At 35.1% G+C, this 20552-nt stretch overlaps 2 protein-coding genes across 3 annotated transcripts in view; one reads left to right on the top strand and one right to left on the bottom strand.

Moving 5' to 3' along the window:
• The window catches only part of bs (serum response factor blistered), a 253182-nt gene that overhangs the window by 88724 nt on the left and 143906 nt on the right, over positions 1–20552 (top strand). The gene's annotated exons all lie outside the window — the stretch shown is intronic.
• LOC141447168 (uncharacterized) overlaps positions 1–20552 on the bottom strand; it is a 77184-nt gene that overhangs the window by 8977 nt on the left and 47655 nt on the right. For both annotated transcript variants that reach the window (XM_074114453.1, XM_074114455.1), the window contains exon 4: positions 7531–7615. The gene's annotated coding sequence lies outside the window, so the exon portion shown is untranslated. The remainder of the gene's footprint in view (positions 1–7530; positions 7616–20552) is intronic.

Genomic DNA, 20552 nt, shown 5'->3' with positions numbered 1-20552 from the left:
CACTTTTCTTTATAATTCAGTAAGATCTTCACGAATGTTGTTTCCAAGGTAACTATTTCTTTCTTTAGCACAGAGTAGTTTTTCATTTATTTATTTTACTTTAGATTTATTTCATTAAACTCAAATGTGGAACGTTAGATTTCTGCCTGATTTGTAAATCAAAGGACTCTCTTCTTGCAGCCGGTTCTCTTTTTTATATTTAACTTGGAGCCGTTGTGGCCTCTCGTCGCAATAAATATATGTATCATGAATTAACTTATTTTTATTTTCATGCTGCATACCAGGTCCCTGATATATGTACATTCACCATCGGATCTAAACATGTAATTACCTAATAAAAGATGAGAATTAAATTTGCAATAAAAAGTAAATTTACGAGAAATCTCTTAAAAAATGTGGACCGTCTTCAGTCTGACGTTGGTCAGTGTGATGGACAAACACTCAGTGCAGACCTGAGCTCCATCATCTGACCACTTTATCTGAGCTTTTTGCTTAGAAAATAACAAAAACAAAACACTTCAATACTCAGTGAGGCTTGGGCTTTTGCGTTCCGGGGGTACCAGGTACCAGCAGCTAGCTGAACTCCAGATGGCCCTCGACTTGTTTATCCTTCTCTTTCTCTTGCAGCGATACCCGTAGCTTACAAAAGTTTCTTTTTTTCTCTTTTTGGCTCCTTACTCCTTTTATGCAAAACTCTATTTTTCTTATCGTACAGAATGGAATGCACTGAACATACTCTTCTGTTGCTGATAGAAATATCAAAGAGGACTTTGCTTGTCTGTTTTGAACTAGAACGACAGAAATATTTCATATGGAGGAATTTGCGTGCTTGGTTCTTTTTTATTTTCATCAAGTTCCTTTGCATCAAGTTTATTTACATCAACAACTTCTTTTACCGTGACAAATACATCTGTTTGCCTCATTATTCCTAAGCCTATTACCTAAGACATGCTGCGCCAGGAGATTTGGGCTTTGGAACAAGTGGGCTAGCCACTTACGCTGGGATTTTGGCTCTACTGCGGGAATTAACGTGGTGATTTTATCTGGAAACTAAAAATACAATAGTAAAGCGTCCGCTAACGGCAACTACTGAATAGCTGGCACTTTTTAAATATCCCTCTTTAATTTCAAGGAACAGAAAAGTGGATTAGTAGCAGCGCTTCCACTTTCTGAATTAAAAATAGTAGAAAAAAGAAGAGAAATCCATTTAATAAAGTGGCACTTAAGTAATTCTTCCGAAAGTACCCTTAAAATTAATTTTCCTAGAAGGTTACAAATATCAGATATAGATGAAAGAGTATTTTATCATTTTGTTTAAAATTTAAAATGAATCATTTTAGTTTTGACGGGGAAAACAGAAAACTAAGACAATTTAATAGTATTTAATTTTGTTAAGGGTGAGCGAAAACAGTAAAAGAAATAAATAATAAGCTCAAGTTTAATAAATAATTACTCTGTTTTGTTAAGATGAAATTTTCCTTTAAAGAAATTCCAGTTAGCAATCTTTGAAATAGAAAACTTAGAGGTAAAGTTAATTCTACGTAAAAGGTTTATTTGATGTGGATAAGTTCGGCTAGACATGCATGCTACTTCATATAGTGTTGACTGATTAAAACAATTTATTGCTAATGTTAAGTTGGTCACATTGCTTACTTCTGCCTTCTGTTTTAATCACCAGTTGTTTTGACCGGTAGCCATTTTTAACCTAATAGTGTCGTCGGTTATAGTTTCTTACTACTTTTTACTAGAAAAGACAGTCATTTTTAAAGTAATTTTGTATATATTTTAAATTAATCATTGTTGTTTTTAGTATTGTACTTGTTAGTATTTAATAAGTGCTAACAAATTACGTGAACTGTTCTGTTATGGTGATCCATTCAGTGCCAGTCTTTTTAATGGTATCTCTAAACAAGGTAGGAATCATCTATTGACCCGTAAATCTCATTGGTATTTATTATTCTTGCAGAATTGTTAACGTTATCTATATTAATGTTTGCTTTTCTATACAATAGTTATATTCATAACTATTTCATGGATAACCTAATGGTTATTGTTAGGCTTACTTTCTTGTCACTCAGAATGTTAACTATTCTATTATTGTTTTCACATAATCTATCCATTTTTTTAAGGGTATCTTCCTGTTAAATTGATAAATAATTTTACAAAGTTAGTATTTCTTTGTTAAAGGACTCTAAATATTATGTAATTTGTAATTCTCTCAGATAATGGTCAACTTCAACTTATGAGCGCTAGTGTCGCCCAGATTGTTCTACTCCGCCAATTGGTTTTATACTCCCGTTTAATTTTGTGAATTCGGGTACAAACCCGAAACCAACTTCCTTTTTCGATCAATTCTACTTTTGGGGGGAAAAAAATTCAGTGCGTTAACAGTTGATTTCTAGAAAATATATTTAGGAGAGCGATTCTTTTATTTCTAAAAATTATTAACTTTTTAAAAAATCCAAAACGATAATATATAAATATACTATATTTATAGTACTAATTAACTTAGCATATATTATTAAATGCCTTATTAAATCTATCACCACAAAAAGTTAACGCAATGTTAATGTACTTCCTTATACATTTAATATTTCATACATTTTGATTTAATATTCCCTTCTACGAGGGTCGTTTGAAAAGTCCATGCACAGTCAGAGAGATAGCACCACTGGCGCGTATCGAGGTTATGTTTAGTTAGTAGCATCTCTTGGAAGAACACACACAAAGTTTCAACCAGATCGGTCTATTTCTTTGTGTTTGGCATTCGTTTGAATCGAGGAAGTCGAGTGATTTACAAAAAATGGACGAAAAAGAATTTCGTGTGTTGATTAAACACTACTTTATGAAAGGCAAAACGCCTCAGGAGACTAAAGAGAAGCTTGATAAACATTATGGTGACTCTGCACCTTCGATTAGAACAGTTTATAAGTGGTTTCAAAATTTTCGGAGTGGCCATATGGGCACAAGTGACGCTGAACGTTCTGGACGCCCTGTTGAGGTTACTACTCCAGAAATCATTGATAAAATCCATGATATGGTGATGGATGACAGAAGAGTGAAGGTGCGTGAGATTGCTAGTGCTGTGGGCATCTCGAATGAACGGGTACATAATATTTTGCATCAACATTTGGACATGACAAAGCTATCCGCAAGATGGGTGCCGCGATTGCTCACGCTTGACCAAAAACGAAATCGTGTGAAGTGTTGCAAGGACGGTTTGCAGCTGTTCCAGAAGAATCCGCAGGACTTTAAGCGTCGTTTCGTCACTGTGGATGAAACATGGATACATCACTACACTCCTGAGACCAATGAACAATCTAAACAATGGGTTACCAAGGGGGAATCTGCGCCAAAAAAGGCGAAGACCGTTCCTTCGGCCGGAAAGATTATGGCGACTGTCTTTTGGGATTCGCAAGGAATAATCCTCATCGACTATCTGGAAAAGGGTAAAACTATTACAGGTGCATATTATTCATCGTTATTGGACCGTTTGAAAACCGAGCTGCAAGAAAAACGCCCACGATTGGCCCACAAAAAAGTCCTTTTCCATCACGACAATGCACCAGCTCACACCTCAGCAGTTGTGGTCGCAAAATTAATGGAAATAGGGTTCCAACTCGTTTCACATCCCCCCTATTCTCCAGACTTGGCTCCCTCGGACTACTATTTGTTCCCCAATATGAAGAAATGGCTGGCGGGAAAAAGATTTTATTCAAACGAGGAGGTGATTGCAGAAACGAATTGCTATTTTTCAGACTTGGACAAATCCTATTATTCGGAAGGGATCAACAAACTAGAGCAGCGTTGGACGAAGTGTATAAGCCTAAAAGGAGACTATGTTGAAAAATAAAAAAGGTTTACCCCAAAAAATTAAGTAGTTTTTATTTTTGCACGAACTTTTCAAACGACCCTCGTATCTTTATTTTGTATCCCTGGATCTTTATTCCGCATTTGCTTCCCTCTAGCCCTTTCTCGGATGTATGCCCTTCACCTTTTCTTGTTTCTAAGAGCTGGAGGAAATATGCCGGACATTACACACTTTCTTGTAGTTAGCTTTCTGTCTAGATATTTACGATTTTATTATTGCTTGTTGATTTCTTTTTTCTTTTTTTTAATTGCTGCCCGTTTCTAAGCTCTTGATGAAACCAGTTGATACTTAATCTGATGTATTTGTTTTTGTTTTTTTTGTATGATGCCCCATTTAAAATGTTTTTGACGGCATTTTTACTTGTTTGCTTAGTTTTTGTTTATTTTTATTAAAATTAAATATATTTTTCAAAAATACTAGTCACTTCTTATTTCTTATCTATTACACTGAATTGTAAAATATTTGTATATTTATTTAAGAAGCTTTTTATGAAATAACTTCTTGTGAAGAGAGATTGTCTTTTTTTCACCATTTCGTGCAGTATCAATTCTTCTTCTTAACATTGTTGTTCTATTTGTTCCGACTGCTGTAAATCTTAGGTAGCTTAGACTTCTTTTGGGCACCTGTCCGTCAAAAAGTGCACGAAAACGCGTAACGTTGAAAATCGCCCTACTTTAATAATTTTTTCTATATTTCTATAAAATTCCCAAATTTTCTTTGAAATATAGGCAATTTCCTTGTTTATAAGATTATTTTTTTGCAACAGAGTAGATTTAATAAATTTCGAGAAAAAAGTTGCCAAAAATGAGAACATAACATCAAATTACATAATTTTTTGTTGTTGTAGTACTTCTTCTTGTAGCACATGCATATCCCTTAAATGTCTACCAGGAGTCTTTAATTTTATTTCAGCATTTGTACAAATAAAAAAGACGTTCACATAGAAGAATTTATAGCAACTATTTCCGTCATTTCCGGCATATTGAAAATCTGCACAATTGTTACATACAGTATGTTACCACAGTGGAAGAGTGAGACAAAGTAAAAAAAAACCTGAAATCGTTACATTACAAAAAGTAATTTACTAAACGTCTTTAAAGTGTTTAAAGAATATAAAAGTTCACCAGCATCTCAGTAGATGATCACCAGTCCAATAGCATTTGACACTTGACACTTTTTAAAATAATTCACAACACAATTCGCACTGAAACTCAATATCACGCACTAAGTATAACTTAAACACAATTTATATAATAGAACTTCACTTTAACACGCACTAATATTCACTTAAAAAATCACTTTAATCAAGAAACACGACTGACGTGTTAAAGATGGCGCCGATTTTAAATTAGCGTTTTTGTGTCCCCAAATTGTTTTGAAATCTTTTGATGTATTTTTTTATCTTATCTTTAAATGGACCATAAGTTCAAAATTAAAATTCTTGGTTTTCGCGAATCGTTTTTTGGTATTGATTTCTAAACCTTTTTGATGCATTAAAATCATAAGTAACAAGTTGAGAAATCTTATCAGGTGCATCAAGTAGAAGTGACTTCTAACAACCATTCATTCACTGCTAACCAAGTTACCAAATTATATCAGTTTCTTTCAAGTGTATTGTTAGAATACTGTGTTTTTATTGGATATAACTTGGAAACCATTACTTGAATTTGTTTGTTTCCGATGAACGAAGAGACGTTCAGTGAATAATTTCTTGTAAGAACTTCAGTAATTTGGTCAGTCGTTTACTTGATGTCATCCAAATTTGGCTGGGGTATGTCAGAATAAGTTTTAGTTGTGTCTTGTACGTTATTGTTAGTGTTTTAATGTTAATAAGCAGCTATAACTGTCTCAGTTGGGTTATGATTGTGGCAGATTTGTGTTGATTTGTCGATAACTAGAGTTAACGTCGAGTTAGTGCACTCTTTGATCTTTCTGGTTCTAAGAGCAATCGCTCGGTTGTCTTAAATCTTTATTTCTTAACTTTCTTTGTGGAAAGATTTTAGCTAACATTTTCGATAGGTTTAAAATTATTTAATTTAATTTATTTTTCTTTTTTAAACTGATTTGTTAAAGGATTTGATTTCTGTAAGTCGGTGACAATTTTCTAATGTCTGCGTTGTCGAATTTTGTTGATGACATTGTGTTCTAAGTAGCTAACATCGTTATACTAGGTTTCGGTTAATTCCGTACCTGAAAGTTAGTTCTTTTAGATAGGATCGTATACATAATTTGAATAATGTAATTGAGAACGTAAGTCTACCTAATTTTGTAAAGTAATCCAGCGTGTCAAAATTGGCAAATACATCGGCTAAATCCAGAAATAATGCTGCTGTGTTCTTTCTGTTTCCTATTTTATGGACGATATGTTCAGATACTCTCTATTACTTCATGTTATTGATAAATGCTTCGACGTGAAACCCAAATTGGTGAGATGGTATTTTGAGTGAGTCAGTAAAGTTATGTAATAGTTGTTAGCAGTTAAAAGTCGTCCATCCATCATTATTCAAATTAATGCGTGAACATCCAATGCTTGAGCTACAAGTAGCTGCAGACGGAAGCTCATTACTCTAACATCTAACGTTTACAAGTTCCTATGTTCCCTTCCTATGTGGAAGTATTACAATCGTTCATTTTTTCGATATGTCGTAAATAAATAAGTTCCTGTCCTACAATATGACGGAATTAGTTGTTACAAATCCTTCAATGTGAACGACTTTGTACAAATGCTGAAATAAAATTAAAGAATCCTAGTAGGTATTTAAGGGGTACGCATGTTTTGTGCGTGAGTTATGTTTTAGAATAGTAAAATGGAAGTTGTGAGAACATAAGAAGGAAAAACTGAACCATACCTAGTGCATTCGTACTGCAATTAAGTAATTGTTAAATATTGATGAATATGTGATTCTCTATTCGTTCTACAAATGATCCGTAAATAAATAAATTCCCTAATAGAACATTTTTAACAGTAGAGAACATGCTACACGCTCGTTACAATCATGCTTAGTGAGGTTTGCTCAGCTGGGTCGGTGTGTTTAGTACGATGACTTTAAATAGTGTATCAGAGTTATTGACATTTTGGTCCCACATATTGTTTTGGTGAGTGGCTTTCTGATTGTATATTTCTACTCTTTCTAAGATATCCATAAGTCTTCCTTTTTTTTACTGAATGTAACAGATTCATTGTATTGCTGATACTGTACAATTGACTAGTTTATGTTGAATAGGGATGGTAGAAACTGTTGTGTATAATAGTGTCAGTGGACGTGGGCTTTCTGGAATATTCCGAATTCTAAGTTGAGAGTTTTGCCATGAAGTTTATGTCAGGGCGATGTCTGGTTAGTTAAAAAATAATTTAAGTATGTCTACAACTAGTTTGAGTATGAGTAAAATAGAATTTGGCCGGAAGAAGTGGCAGAGATATTATTGCAATCGTAAATAGCCTAATTATTCTGAATGACCTAATATTTATTTATCATTAGATGTACTTAAAGTTGTTCAAATCGCAGTACAAAAAGAAAAATCTAACTAAAAGGTACAAAAATCTTTTTAACAAAAACTTAAGAGTACTATTGATTGATTGGTTGGCTGTTAGTTAGAATGATTGAATAGATTGATTAGATATTAATGCATACAAAAATCTTCAAGCTGTATTTTCTCACCTTTTGATCCTGGTGATACAATAAGTTGATCTAGAAACCACAATGGCGCTTTCAGGTGGCCGATTAAGGTAGAAGAATTTCCCATCTGCCAACAAAAAATAAAAAACATTTGTCAATACAGAACTGTTTATTTTTTTATGCACATTACAGCTATCACGTAGAACAACCATCTCGTCTATGTTTCTAGTCCTGAACATGCAAATAGACACTGTATGTACAGGGAGGGATGGTAGAACACGGATAGAGCCACACAATAAAGGGAGGAAAAAAAAGGGAATAATTGTATGCTAGTTTTAGCAAGAGAGACTCCGCGGCGATGTACCTTCGTACTCGAGTTACAATTTAAAGCTCCATACAGATTTAAATAAGATAGTTTGCATATTGAATTCAATAGATGTTTTATACTATCCGGGGTACCGCTGTAGACCTAGAGCGCCCCTGGCCCGGGCGATGAAGTGGACCACACGCGCTCCTTTTATAGCAAGCTAACGCCGCCTCTTATATGATGCATTCTTTATGTGTACTAGTTTTTGCTTTATTCTTCGATTCACTCTTCCTTCCACCACCATTCATGAAGCTCCTTCCTTATTCTTTTACGATCTTCTAGTTCTTCGTCTTCTTCTTCTTCTTCTTCGATATCACTCGAACTCTTTTTTTTCTTCTTTCTCTCTCAGACAACTCTTAAACAAATTATGCTTGAAATCTAATCCTATTTGCGGAAACTAAAATTTTATCAAAATTGCTTGCTATGCCCTAATAGGTTTTATTTTGTTTAACGAATCATAGTTTTAAAAACTTTACAAGAGAATAGCGTACTTCTTGGTTATTAGAAAAAGAAATAGAAAATTGTACAAATTGATTGTTTTTCATTGTTATCTTTTTCCGTGCAACTTTAGTCGGTCAACCTGGACAGTTTTATTTATAAATAATAATGAATTTTCGTGCCGACCCAAAGTGAGTCTCACTCTTGAAGAAAGTAAAAAATATACCAACGAAGTGAGTGAGGTGGCGTTTTAGTGTACGAATATTTAAATATACGAATATATATAAATTTTATTTAAAATGCAGACAAACCTACAAAAGTTAAAACCACTTCTCAGGATTGGCGGTGACAGTAAAATTTTGGCAAACATCTGCACTATAATTCACTAAAAAAACTGTAAGCAAGTTGGCGGAGGATGTCTTCACTATTGACGTATTTACATTCAACCCAAATAAAACTATAGTTTTATGCTCGGACAGATGTGTTAATCAGAAATATACTAGATTCTTTTGCTTTCTCTAGTTGCTATGACAATTCATAAATGTTGTGGTTGTTTCCTGCAATGGTGAATTTAACTCAATGCAGTGAGTCGATTCTTCAGTTTTGGAGATTTCTCCAAATCTAAAACTTTTATCTGGACATTTTTTTTTGAAGGAAATTTTAAAATTTGAGAAAGAGTTGTTTTGCTTTCTACAAAATTGCCATTTCTATTTATTTTACTTAATCGCTTCCTATATAATATTAATAAAAATGAAATTTGAATTTAAATTTTCAAATTTAAAGGAAATAGGCTGACCGAAAGTGCTATTTTGAGGGGTTTCCGACTGGACTTCTAGGACTTTTTTTAAACGTCGATTAGTGATTACAAACATACCAAAATCTTCAACTTTAATTTACCACATTTTCTTCCGCAAATTTCGTGTTATAGCTTTCTTTATAAATTCATGATCCTACCAGTAACGTTCACTCTAGGTGGGTTAAAGGTGTTTCTACGAGTAATGCCGAGGGTTAAGCGAATTCCCAACCGAAAGGTCTTCTTTAGTTTTAATGGGTTTATTATCATTTTTTTTAATAGATTTTCTTGATGATAACTCGTAAAATTAAACTATCTAAGGACTTAACGTCAAACTACCAAATTAGGTGTCGTGGACAGAGGCGACTAGCGAACATACTGTTTTTAAAAAATTTCTCTTATTAATCATTAGATAAAATCCAAGGCCTAGACCGGGAATTGAACCCACTAAACCAGCAATACATCTAAGATTTGCAGGCCTCGCCTCAAACCGCTCGGCTACTGTAGCCCACCTCATTTATTTATATATTGTTATTATTAATAGTGGTGTTTAAAACATGGTTGCAAGCAAACAGTAGCTCTGACCTTCTACTATTGCTGTCCATCATGTCCTCTAAATGTTTATTTACTTCCCTTCTAGTTCCATAAATGGTGCGCACATGTCTCTCAAGATATTATTGTTTTATTTTATGAATTGTTTTAATTTTTTCACGAACATCCGTTGTTTCTTAATTTGAGGCCACCATTGTAGCCAGGCATGAAGGCATTGTGTGGTTTGTCTTGGTCTCTCCACCAAGAAAATGGCGGCGTATAAAAAGTGGGAGAAAAAGAAGGAGAATAATACGACTCGATTTAAAATTAAAAAAAAAAAAAAGTTATAAATATTTATATTAAAAGTATGGATACGTGTATGTCTATCTACTGGGTCTGTTTGTATGTATTGTGCGTATCATATTGATTGCTAATTATCAATTGCGCATGAGATTGGACCAAACTTAGTCATACCATAAACATCATCGGGACACCCTTATGAATAATTCCAATATGGCCTTAATGTATTGTTAGCAAAGAATATATGCAAATGTATTAGTCAGGTGTTGTTGACATGTTTCAAAACGATCACACACCTTCAAGTCTGTTTTTTTTTTTAATTAAGAAATTTTAAATTTAAAGAACATTTAAGTCACGATTAAATGACCAATACTCGTATGATTGCACATTGGTTTGTAAAAGCTGAGGGATGCGTAAACGGTAAATGGCTGTCATTCCAAAGCCACTTAATTGTGACTACAATGTGCAATTATAATTTTTTTTTTTTGATGATTTAAGGCGCGTCAACATCTGAGGTTATTGGCGCTCGGAGCATTTTTCAGTGCTCTGCCGGCCTCCGGACAGTGTTGTCTGTAAGAAGCTCCTAGGAAGAGAAAATCCAAGGGTCAGCAGCTAGATTCGAACCCGGGACCTCCGCGTGGGATTCCAATACTCTAGCCCGCATAGCTAATCCCTTCCCTCAATTGTAATTAATTATTATTGAATTCAAAAAATGCGTTTATCACAACTATCCGGGTGCTTTAAGGTGCCAAGAATTCGCAGATGTCATCCTAACAGCTTCACTTTTGCTTTCTATCAATTTAAAATTGTTGATAATTTTTGTTACCCGAATTTTAATCGGTAACACTTTGACCAATCCATTATGCGAAACGACCATAGGAATCCATCCCGAAAATCTACTGTAAATGGCTTCTTCTCTGTCACCATTTGGTATAACTTGCGATATAGCTGGTCCGCAGTGACTATATGTATAGATTACATGTCTTGCTTTATCTAACAATAAATCGTTCTGTTAGCTTCCGTTTCTCTATCAACGTTTATGGCTGTAACTAATCAGATTTAGGCTCCGACATTCTGAAGCGCTTGTTCTGGCTTGCTCTTTTTTTGTAGGTCCATATCTTTTGGCAAGTGCCTGATGGACAACCTTCCCTTCGTTATTGTACCTCTGAAGTTAGTCGCTCTGTACTAAGGATAACAGATATGCTGTAAGGATTCGCCTGTTTGAAGCTGCTGCTGTGTGTGACTTGACGGAAGATGTGCTATGTGTACATCCTGGGGTTGTTTACCGTGTCTTGGATGGCAAATAGGAAAACCTTCTGAATGCTACTACTACTTGTAGCTCTTCAGTAATATTAATTGCATTTATAGAGTTCTACATTTTAAGGTCGGCTTATCGTAACTGTAGACTTTCGATTTTTTTGGTGGATCATTTTCTGGAAAGTGGATACGTTGATTTTTTGAACACTTAGCCTCATTATTCACATGCCTAATGACTACTTCATTTAATTGAAAAATTCAACTAATAAATATTTAAAGTAGGAGTGTATGAAGTAAAATCTATGGTCTTGGTGTTCGCTTAAACGGAAGTAGTCTTGTCTCTTGCCCTGGTGTGCAGCTAACGTCTTTTAATTAAACCGGAAGAAACCGTCTACACTCTCATTGTATCCTTATTTATTTGATGAATCATTTGACATTTGTCATTATTTTTAAGAACAGGAGTAAAAGGAATATATTCAGCAATAATTTTTTTTTTTTTTTTTATGGTTGTCCTGAACTATTTCTAAATGAGGTGGTGAATTGGTTGAATAATTTTCTGTTGAGCAGAAACTTTTTTATCTGTCGATATAAAAGAAAAGGTCCAAGGGCCTCCTATAGAAGGTTGGACTGAACTAATCTTTGACAAAAATAAATTGCATTAAAACTGCACTCAATCACTGTTAAGCCGAAGTAAATAAAAAGTGAAACAATGTACAGCTTCTCAGAGCAGGACACGTGATGCCTCTTCTCCTTTTACAAGACTTCTTCTGATTTTAAATTTAAACTTGCCCTAAAAAAAAAACACAAACCAAATCTCCGAGTCTAACGTAAGACAATGGGATGGTTGGCGTTCCAATCTTAGCACCACATTCGGGCACAGTTTTTTTTTGCTGGCAATCTTCTCTTTAAGTTGGCGAATTCCCGGTTGGGGTTTTTAAGAGAACTGTGAAATAGTAGCGTTACGTTTCCGGTTATAATTTTTTTTTTTTTTTTAATTTCCATTTCGCCCTTCTCGGAGAAATTCTAATTTCTTTGTTTATTTTTAACTTTCATACAAGTTTTGAGTTGTGAAGCTATTTAGGGAATCAGATTATCCTAGTAACTGGGCACTCATTACAGCGTTCAGAAAACATTTTCAAAGGGTGAGGGTTAATTTAATACGGTACCTTTTGTATAGGTTATGTCAAGAAGTGGAGGAAACGGTTGTAATATGAGGTGTTAGTCACAGAGAAGAATCGAAACTATTGAGTTAGTTCTGGATTTAGTTATGTTAGAAAGGGGAGAATTCACCGACAAGCAATCTATAACAGAACAAAATAAACTAGTCACAAATACAAAACTTTTATAATCTAAAAAATGTTGAATCGATGAAAAATTTACACCATTTTTTTTTTTAAAAAAAAAACTAAATCCTATAATTTTCTCGGCCATTGAATAAATAGAGTTAGCGTGCTTACATTGGCAATCAATCGAATCAATTTGTGGCCATTTTTGAACGTCTTTTTCTTTATTAATTTAGTTCTTAAAACCTGCTGTGATGTGTAGCTACCTGTTAAATAAAAATTGAAAAATTCTCCACACCTACTAAATAAATTCGTTTTAAAATAACTGATTCTTTTTAAATATCTCATAGTTTACATTGATGGTTGACTTCATTATATATACATATATTTTTTTACACCTTCCACTCTATTTTAAATGATCAAGATTTTGCTTTAAAGATATACACTCGGAGCTGGTATAATGTTGATACATTATTTAATGTTTTTATAAATTATTGTATCCAGTATTCTTAATACGATCAATTTTTTATAGGCTGACACCTATTTAAGCCTTTTAATGGCATAATCAATTTTAGATTTCACTGATGAAATTTTAAATCATTGAATTTTTTTATATTTTATTTTTAACCAGAGCAAGAATCGCGTGCGCTAAAACATTTAATACTCTATTGAGATTCTTGTTAAGTCAGAATTTTAGGTGAAGAATTATCTGTTTCCAGGGAAGGATCATCATTTAACCATCTTGGAGGTGTATAGAAGTTTTAATTGGTTCATTTAGTTTGGGTTATTTCTATTTTGCTGCCAAGAGAGAGAATCTTACGAATCTGTCCAATTCGTTAATCTTGGAATTTACTAATTACGTATGTTACGTTCAGAGTTTTGTGTTCAGTTATGTCCAGACCAAAAAAAAAGTGTTTTTAACCTAGATTCCAGTCAAACTTATTGGCGTCACGGTCTCTTTGATCATGGAAAACATTGCGGAGGATGAAAACTGTCCGATAGGTCAGTTGTTATAAGGGTTGATCGTCTGCACGAAAAAGCGTAACTTTGAAAAACACCCATCTTTGATAATTTTTGCTCTTTTTATAAAAGATAAAATTCCCAATTTTTTTTGTAAAATTTAGGGCAAAACCTGCTTTTAACTGTAATTTTTTTTTGCAACAATCCAGATGTAATAGATTTCGAGAAAAAAGTTGACGAATATGAGCAAAAACGGTAATTTCAGAAAATGCTCTTGTTCTTGTTATCTTTTTTGTAATCAACTATCCGATTTTTATGAATGAGGTGTCATTCCATTCGGAATTTTATGCAGACGTGCCTTTTTTGGGATCTCGACGCTGTAAATTGAAAGGAAGAGGCGTTAGCCTTTGTAGAATAGAAGCAATCCTGCTATACGATGACGGTTCCGTGATAGGGCAGTTATTGTAGAAATGAAATGGGAATCTTCACGCTTTATTTGATTGGCGTTTGATAGAATGTGATGCAGACAGCCGTGGACTCTCCCATTGTCGGAGGGTGGTGTTTTAGGTGATGGTAGGAGATTTTAGTAATTATTGGTACCTTCCCAACCACTGTTCTTTTACATTATTGTTTCGTTTTGTTTTGCATTGTCTTTCTCCATTATCGTTCGCACTTCGAACCCTTTTACGTATCTCTAGCCTAACCATTCACACCAGAATTCCCTTCGTTAGCTAAAATTCTATTCCAAACTAGCTCCTCATCATTCTAGCCGCTCATCCAAGCCCTTTTCCTCTATCTCCCATCAACAAACGGTAAAACTTCTGAGGCCTTGGTTGACTGCGCGTTGGAAGCTTGACGTCGGCTGTCCAGCAAGGCAGTAAGCACTCCATGAATTCTTAACGGCCTGTTACGACATTCCATAGCTAGGTGGAAGCTTGGATTTATACATCTAACATTATCTCAAAATTAATGGTTAAAGCCAATAATCGCAGATGGTTAATAAAGTAAAGTTAAGTAAAGTAATCGCCAATTTTTTCAGGCGGGGCTTAACGTCCAACTACCAATTCAGATGGTTAATAAGTCACATTCATGTCTTTGTGTGGGCGCTAGCCTTAAACAAACGCTGATACTTTATTCAGAAATCTACAAATTACTGTTATTCCAAGAATGCGTACGTGAATCTCAACGTAACATGGCGGCTTCTCAATGAAATTATCTAGAATTCTATTCTAACTCAAATTTTTGAATTAAAATTAATGAAAAGATGGATTCCAATTGATTTCAGTCCAGACTGCAGCTTTCACATAAGGTGAATCTGTCGATAAGAATCGATTAGTAATATTGACAAGAAGTTGTACCTGAGTTTTGGTCCTGCGTGCACATTCTTTCCAGCATCTCAGCCCTTATTTATTGGTCGGTAAAAGAAGAAGAAGAAGATAATTCCCTTGTGAGGATTTTTGTAAATTGTTAATCTTGAATAATGCATTTGAGCGCCATTTATCACTTTCATTGGCCAGCTCGCACTCCAAGTTCCTCTCCTAAAGTACCCAGTTTAGTGATGGTTGTCATGCTCGATGACAGCGTGGTCCCCATTATTCAAAGGAACTTGTTGCATCAGGTCAGTTTGCGAGCCGTTGTCATTTCTATCCAGATTCAAACCTTTCACAGATAGTTTTTTTACCTTTAACATTCTATCTGTTTCTTATTTATTCACATTTTTATCATTTGATCCTTGTTCTTCAGCTTCTCGCATATACTACAATGACGAGAATAAAAAGGCAACAATAATTAATGATAAAAACCCTTGTCTTTGCTTTTCTATTGCGTTTTGTTAGTTTCAAAGAAAGTTTGGTTCGCTTTACCCTTCCTCCGAATACAGGTTCAAATTTCTTTCAAAAGGTCATCATCGTAAGGCGATGCGACCCAATTTCTGTTATCTGTTATTTGTTGCTAATTAATTGATGTTCTTTTCTTAACCTCTGTAATAACGTAGTGAAGTTCTTTAGATTTTGTGACCAGTACTTTCTCTTACTGAGGTGAAAGTATTGAGATACATTTTTTATTTTTAATTTTTACTGACAATATTTTGAGGTCCAACATTGTTTGGGTGTATTTGGTCTGTATGTATATCTGTCGGTCAGCACAACTCTCATAAAATTCCATTTGGAATATGTTTCTAGGTTAATGTATAATTTTCCTTATACAGTTTGAGCGTCTTATATGTGACAAAAAAAAACCCATAGAATTTGTGTAGGTCTGTGTGAATAGTCTGAAGAGTTGAGCTTGAACAGCGTTAACTTGGAACGAAGAATTTTAGACTGCGTGGACTTAATTTTTAGGTTTAAACAATTGTGATGAAATCTCAAAATCTCAAAATTCTGCACGATCTCATCGTCCTTCTCCCTCAACGTAAAATGAGTTAAGCAATGGTTAAAGTGATAAAATAAGCGCAAAAGCCTGTAAATAATGAAGTAAAGGTGTGCGCGTGTGTAGAAATAAATAAAGTTAAAGAGACATTGATGCGAGTCATTTAGAAGTAATATAAGAAGCACTGGTTACAATAGGCCGACGATCCATATTAAATACGGTGATTGTTAAAAGTTAATACAGACACACGGACCTAAAGGAGGATACAGTGGAAGAGGTCACACGGTAGAAACGTCTTCTATTGTTCAGTGGTGAACAGTTCTTTAGGAGCGCGCGCCTTCTTCAAACTCTTGAAGCCATTAATTGTCTGTGTGGCGCATCCGCTGCACTAAGTACCCGCCAGTGTGGTTGGTGGCTGTGACTACCATCCGCTAGATACCTCTCTCTTTCTCCCTCTCAGCACTATCTCTATCTACTGGCCTCTCTGTCTAATTCAATCAACCAGGAATCTTACTTCAAATTCTAGACCTCAACTTTATTACGCACATTATTGCGAAGTGAATGAAGCTTCTAGCCAATATTCTTACCTAGAGACCATTCTCTCCTCTTTTTAGTATTTAACGGCGCCGACCAATTAACCATCTCCTTCTGGCGTTGGATTGAATTTTAATTTGATTGTTGCGATTTATTTTGTAAATAAAACGCGAATTTATTTACTAATCTGTTGGATATTTAACGTGCCATCAGATTCTACTTTTTACGTCTTCAGTTAGTTTTTTTTTAAATGTACTTATAAGTAAAGTAAAAGCAGAAGTTCTGTCGAGTGTATTGGATTGTAACAGTCCGTTAAACTTCACAATAAGGCTTCACGACAGACGAGCGGTCTGTCCATAATACTAAGAAGTATTGTGGTACTGGGTTCGGATTCTTGGTCTAGCCTTTGGATTTTATTTTATGGTTAATATGAGAAATATATAGTAAAGTATGTTCGCTAGTCGCCTTCGTCTATGACACCTGATGTGGTAGTTGCGCGTAAAGCCTGCCTGAAAAAATAGACATTCCTCTACTTTACTACACAATAACTGCAGTATCAATTTTGGTGGCTAGACGCTAAAAATGATTAATAAAAAATGTGACTTATTAACCATCTGGGATTATTGGCATTACCCATTAATTTCGTGATAATTTTGGATGTATAAATCCAAGCTTCTCTTTTGCTGCGAATTGCCGATAATTACCGTCTAACACTTGGTCTTAAAGCATTTGTTTGACAAAATATGTGCTTTCACTAAAACAAGAAAGTGGACAGCGTTTTGGATTAGCTGTAGTGTAATTTCTGGCTACTCATTGTCACGTTATAACATTCAACACTTATTAGCTTTTACTGAGAGATCGTTTGTTCTATCGAAGGCGTCACCATATGGCGATTTTGCTGTAAGAATGTGTTTAGGTGAGGTTGATATCGATGAGTACAGACTGCCACGAAAAAGAGATTTAAGTAGCTATTACTTTATAGGCAGGAGTGGATAATTAGATCTGATTAGGAAGGCTGGAGGGCCTAATAGAATAAAGGACAATATTACTGGCTAAGTGTTTAGGCTACGATTAACACTAACTTAGCAACGACCATGAATTAGACGAACTAACCTAGGGTTAAGTATTTCTAAAAGAACTCGTTAAACTAAACGGCGAGTAGAGCAACATCGTGAAGAGGGTATAAGAATGAATCCTCAGTAAGTGAATGCAATGGCTGATTACAATTGAGTGGTCCCGAGCAGTGTTTTGGCGTCCTTTTGTACTCTGATTCTTGGGCAGCTTCTACTTTCTGAGCCATCCTGGCTTTGACTTTTTGAACCTTTCACAGCCACTTTTTCCATCTTTGACAAAGTTTCATATTTCTATGACAGTGCAGGGCTCCATGGTCTTTTTCGATCGTTCTTGGATCTTGAAAATCTTACAGTTACGTTTATGATCACTTCCTTCCTCCTTTATTTAGCGGAAATCGGCCAAGGATATCTGCTGGAAAGTCGAAAGTCCTGCTGAAGCGGTTGTCTCATTTCCTCTCCTTATTCTGTTTGATTTAATTCCAAGACGTTTGATTTCAAGAGATGTGTTGTGACTAGAAAAGGGTTTTTTCCTGAACATCGTTTACTATTTTTATTTATTTTTTTTAAACGCTGACACTCTGGAACGCTGACACTCTGGAACGCTGTCTTTTTGCTTGATTGCCAATATTGGACTCCCTTCTTTATGAATTATAAAAGTAATAAATAAAAGAAAAGCTATCCCAAACTAGCTGAATGAAATGGCAGAAGACCACTTTATATGGTCTTTGAATTAAGCTTTTTAAACTTTTTATTCTTCAATTCTTTTACCATACATAGCGATTCTTTGTTGTGGCCATTGTACACTGGTGTTAATGTGCAATATGCAAACGTTGTATTCTAAGAATCGCCTTTCTACTAAGGATATGTTTTCTTCTAATCTTCCTAGGCTGGTGAGAGTGGGGGGATATTGTAAAAATAAGCTGGAAATATGAGGCGATAAAAAAAAATTGTGAACAGTTGGACTGGGGGCTATACGAGTGCTATTGAGGAGTGTGTATTGTAGCATTATTGTTTCTTAAGCCGTATTCCATGTGTGCAATTATCTTAGTGGTAGAGTTTCAATTTGGGGGTTCTGTAGAACAAAAATATTGTTTGTTTTTTTTGCTAATTTGTGCGCCAGTCCATTTGTCTATCTATAACCGTATTGTCAGCTAGAACAGCATAGTACATTGTACGATTTTTAAACCCCTCTCTACAATATGACTTTTTAAAAATAAACGTCCTACATCGAAATTAATGGCCTTGTTAAATTCATAAAAAAATCTTTTATTTTTATTTTCAAAGTTCAAAGTTCTAATCCATAAATTTTCTCCAAACACGGATCGTCTGAGTCAGAATTAAATTCTTAAGGTGGGCAGGAATCGTATCAAACTGCTCACTGAGAGGGCACCCCCCCATAAACGAATTAACGTGAACCATTTTTTTTTCCCCAGTAAATGTTGTAGATTTATGTGATTTTGTAATTATTATACAAAATTTGAATACAATTATTATAGTACCATTTCTGAGAAAGATGGCGAATTCTATTCCGTAAAGTGGCACACTTTCGGTCAGTCGATTTTAATCAAATTTTGAAATTCACTCTAACATCTGATTCTTATTAATATTATACAGGTGGTATACCAGTGTAGCAAACAGTAATCGTACGTTAGAGGAAACTCTAACCATCTCCCTTTCCCAGGAGTTTTCTTATGCAAATTTTCCTGGAAAAGTTTTTTTTAAAAAAAAACAAAAAAAAACAGAAATTTATATTATGTGCAATTAGTACACCAAGTTTAAAGGAAATCGGAGCCATTGTTTTTGAGAAAATCTTTTTATTAAAAAAAAAAAAAAAACTGGAAAAATCTATTCCGTAAAGTGACACTTTCGGTTGACGGATTTTGACCAATAATTAAATTTAATTCGGACTCAAGAGGTGTTAAAAACCTGCAAGTAAGAAAATCCATGTAATTTGGTACTGTCGAAGCTACGAGGGTCGTTTGAAAAGTCCGTGCAAAAATAAAAACTACTTAATTTTTTGGGGTAAACCTTTTTTATTTTTCAACATAGTCTCCTTTTAGGCTTATACACTTCGTCCAACGCTGCTCTAGTTTGTTGATCCCTTCCGAATAATAGGATTTGTCCAAGTCTGAAAAATAGCCATTCGTTTCTGCAATCACCTCCTCGTTTGAATAAAATCTTTTTCCCGCCAGCCATTTCTTCATATTGGGGAACAAATAGTAGTCCGAGGGAGCCAAGTCTGGAGAATAGGGGGGGGGATGTGAAACGAGTTGGAACCCTATTTCCATTAATTTTGCGACCTCAACTGCTGAGGTGTGAGCTGGTGCGTTGTCGTGATGGAAAAGGACTTTTTTGTGGGCCAATCGTGGGCGTTTTTCTTGCAGCTCGGTTTTCAAACGGTCCAATAACGATGAATAATATGCACCTGTAATAGTTTTACCCTTTTCTAGATAGTCGATGAGGATTATTCCTTGCGAATCCCAAAAAGCAGTCGCCATAATCTTTCCGGCCGAAGGAACGGTCTTCGCGTTTTTTGGCGCAGATTCCCCCTTGGTAACCCATTGTTTAGATTGTTCTTTGGTCTCAGGAGTGTAGTGATGTATCCATGTTTCATCCACAGTGACGAATCGACGCTTAAAGTCCTGCGGATTCTTCTGGAACAGCTGCAAACCGTCCTTGCAACACTTCACACGATTTCGTTTTTAGTCAAGCGTGAGCAATCGCGGCACCCATCTTGCGGATAGCTTTGTCATGTCCAAATGTTGATGCAAAATATTATGTACCCGTTCATTCGAGATGCCCACAGCACTAGCAATCTCACGCACCTTCACTCTTCTGTCATCCATCACCATATCATGGATTTTATCAATGATTTCTGGAGTAGTAACCTCAACAGGGCGTCCAGAACGTTCAGCGTCACTTGTGCCCATATGGCCACTCCGAAAATTTTGAAACCACTTATAAACTGTTCTAATCGAAGGTGCAGAGTCACCATAATGTTTATCAAGCTTCTCTTTAGTCTCCTGAGGCGTTTTGCCTTTCATAAAGTAGTGTTTAATCAACACACGAAATTCTTTTTCGTCCATTTTTTGAAAACTACTCGACTTCCTCGATTCAAACGAATGCCAAACACAAAGAAATAGACCGATCTGGCTGAAACT

Source organism: Rhodnius prolixus, unplaced genomic scaffold, assembly GCF_049639745.1.
Source record: "Rhodnius prolixus isolate KJV_2025 unplaced genomic scaffold, Rpr scaffold_1, whole genome shotgun sequence".
Taxonomy (NCBI): domain Eukaryota; kingdom Metazoa; phylum Arthropoda; class Insecta; order Hemiptera; family Reduviidae; genus Rhodnius; species Rhodnius prolixus.
The sequence above is the reverse complement of the archived record's forward strand: the minus strand, read 5'-3'. Positions and strand labels throughout refer to the sequence as shown.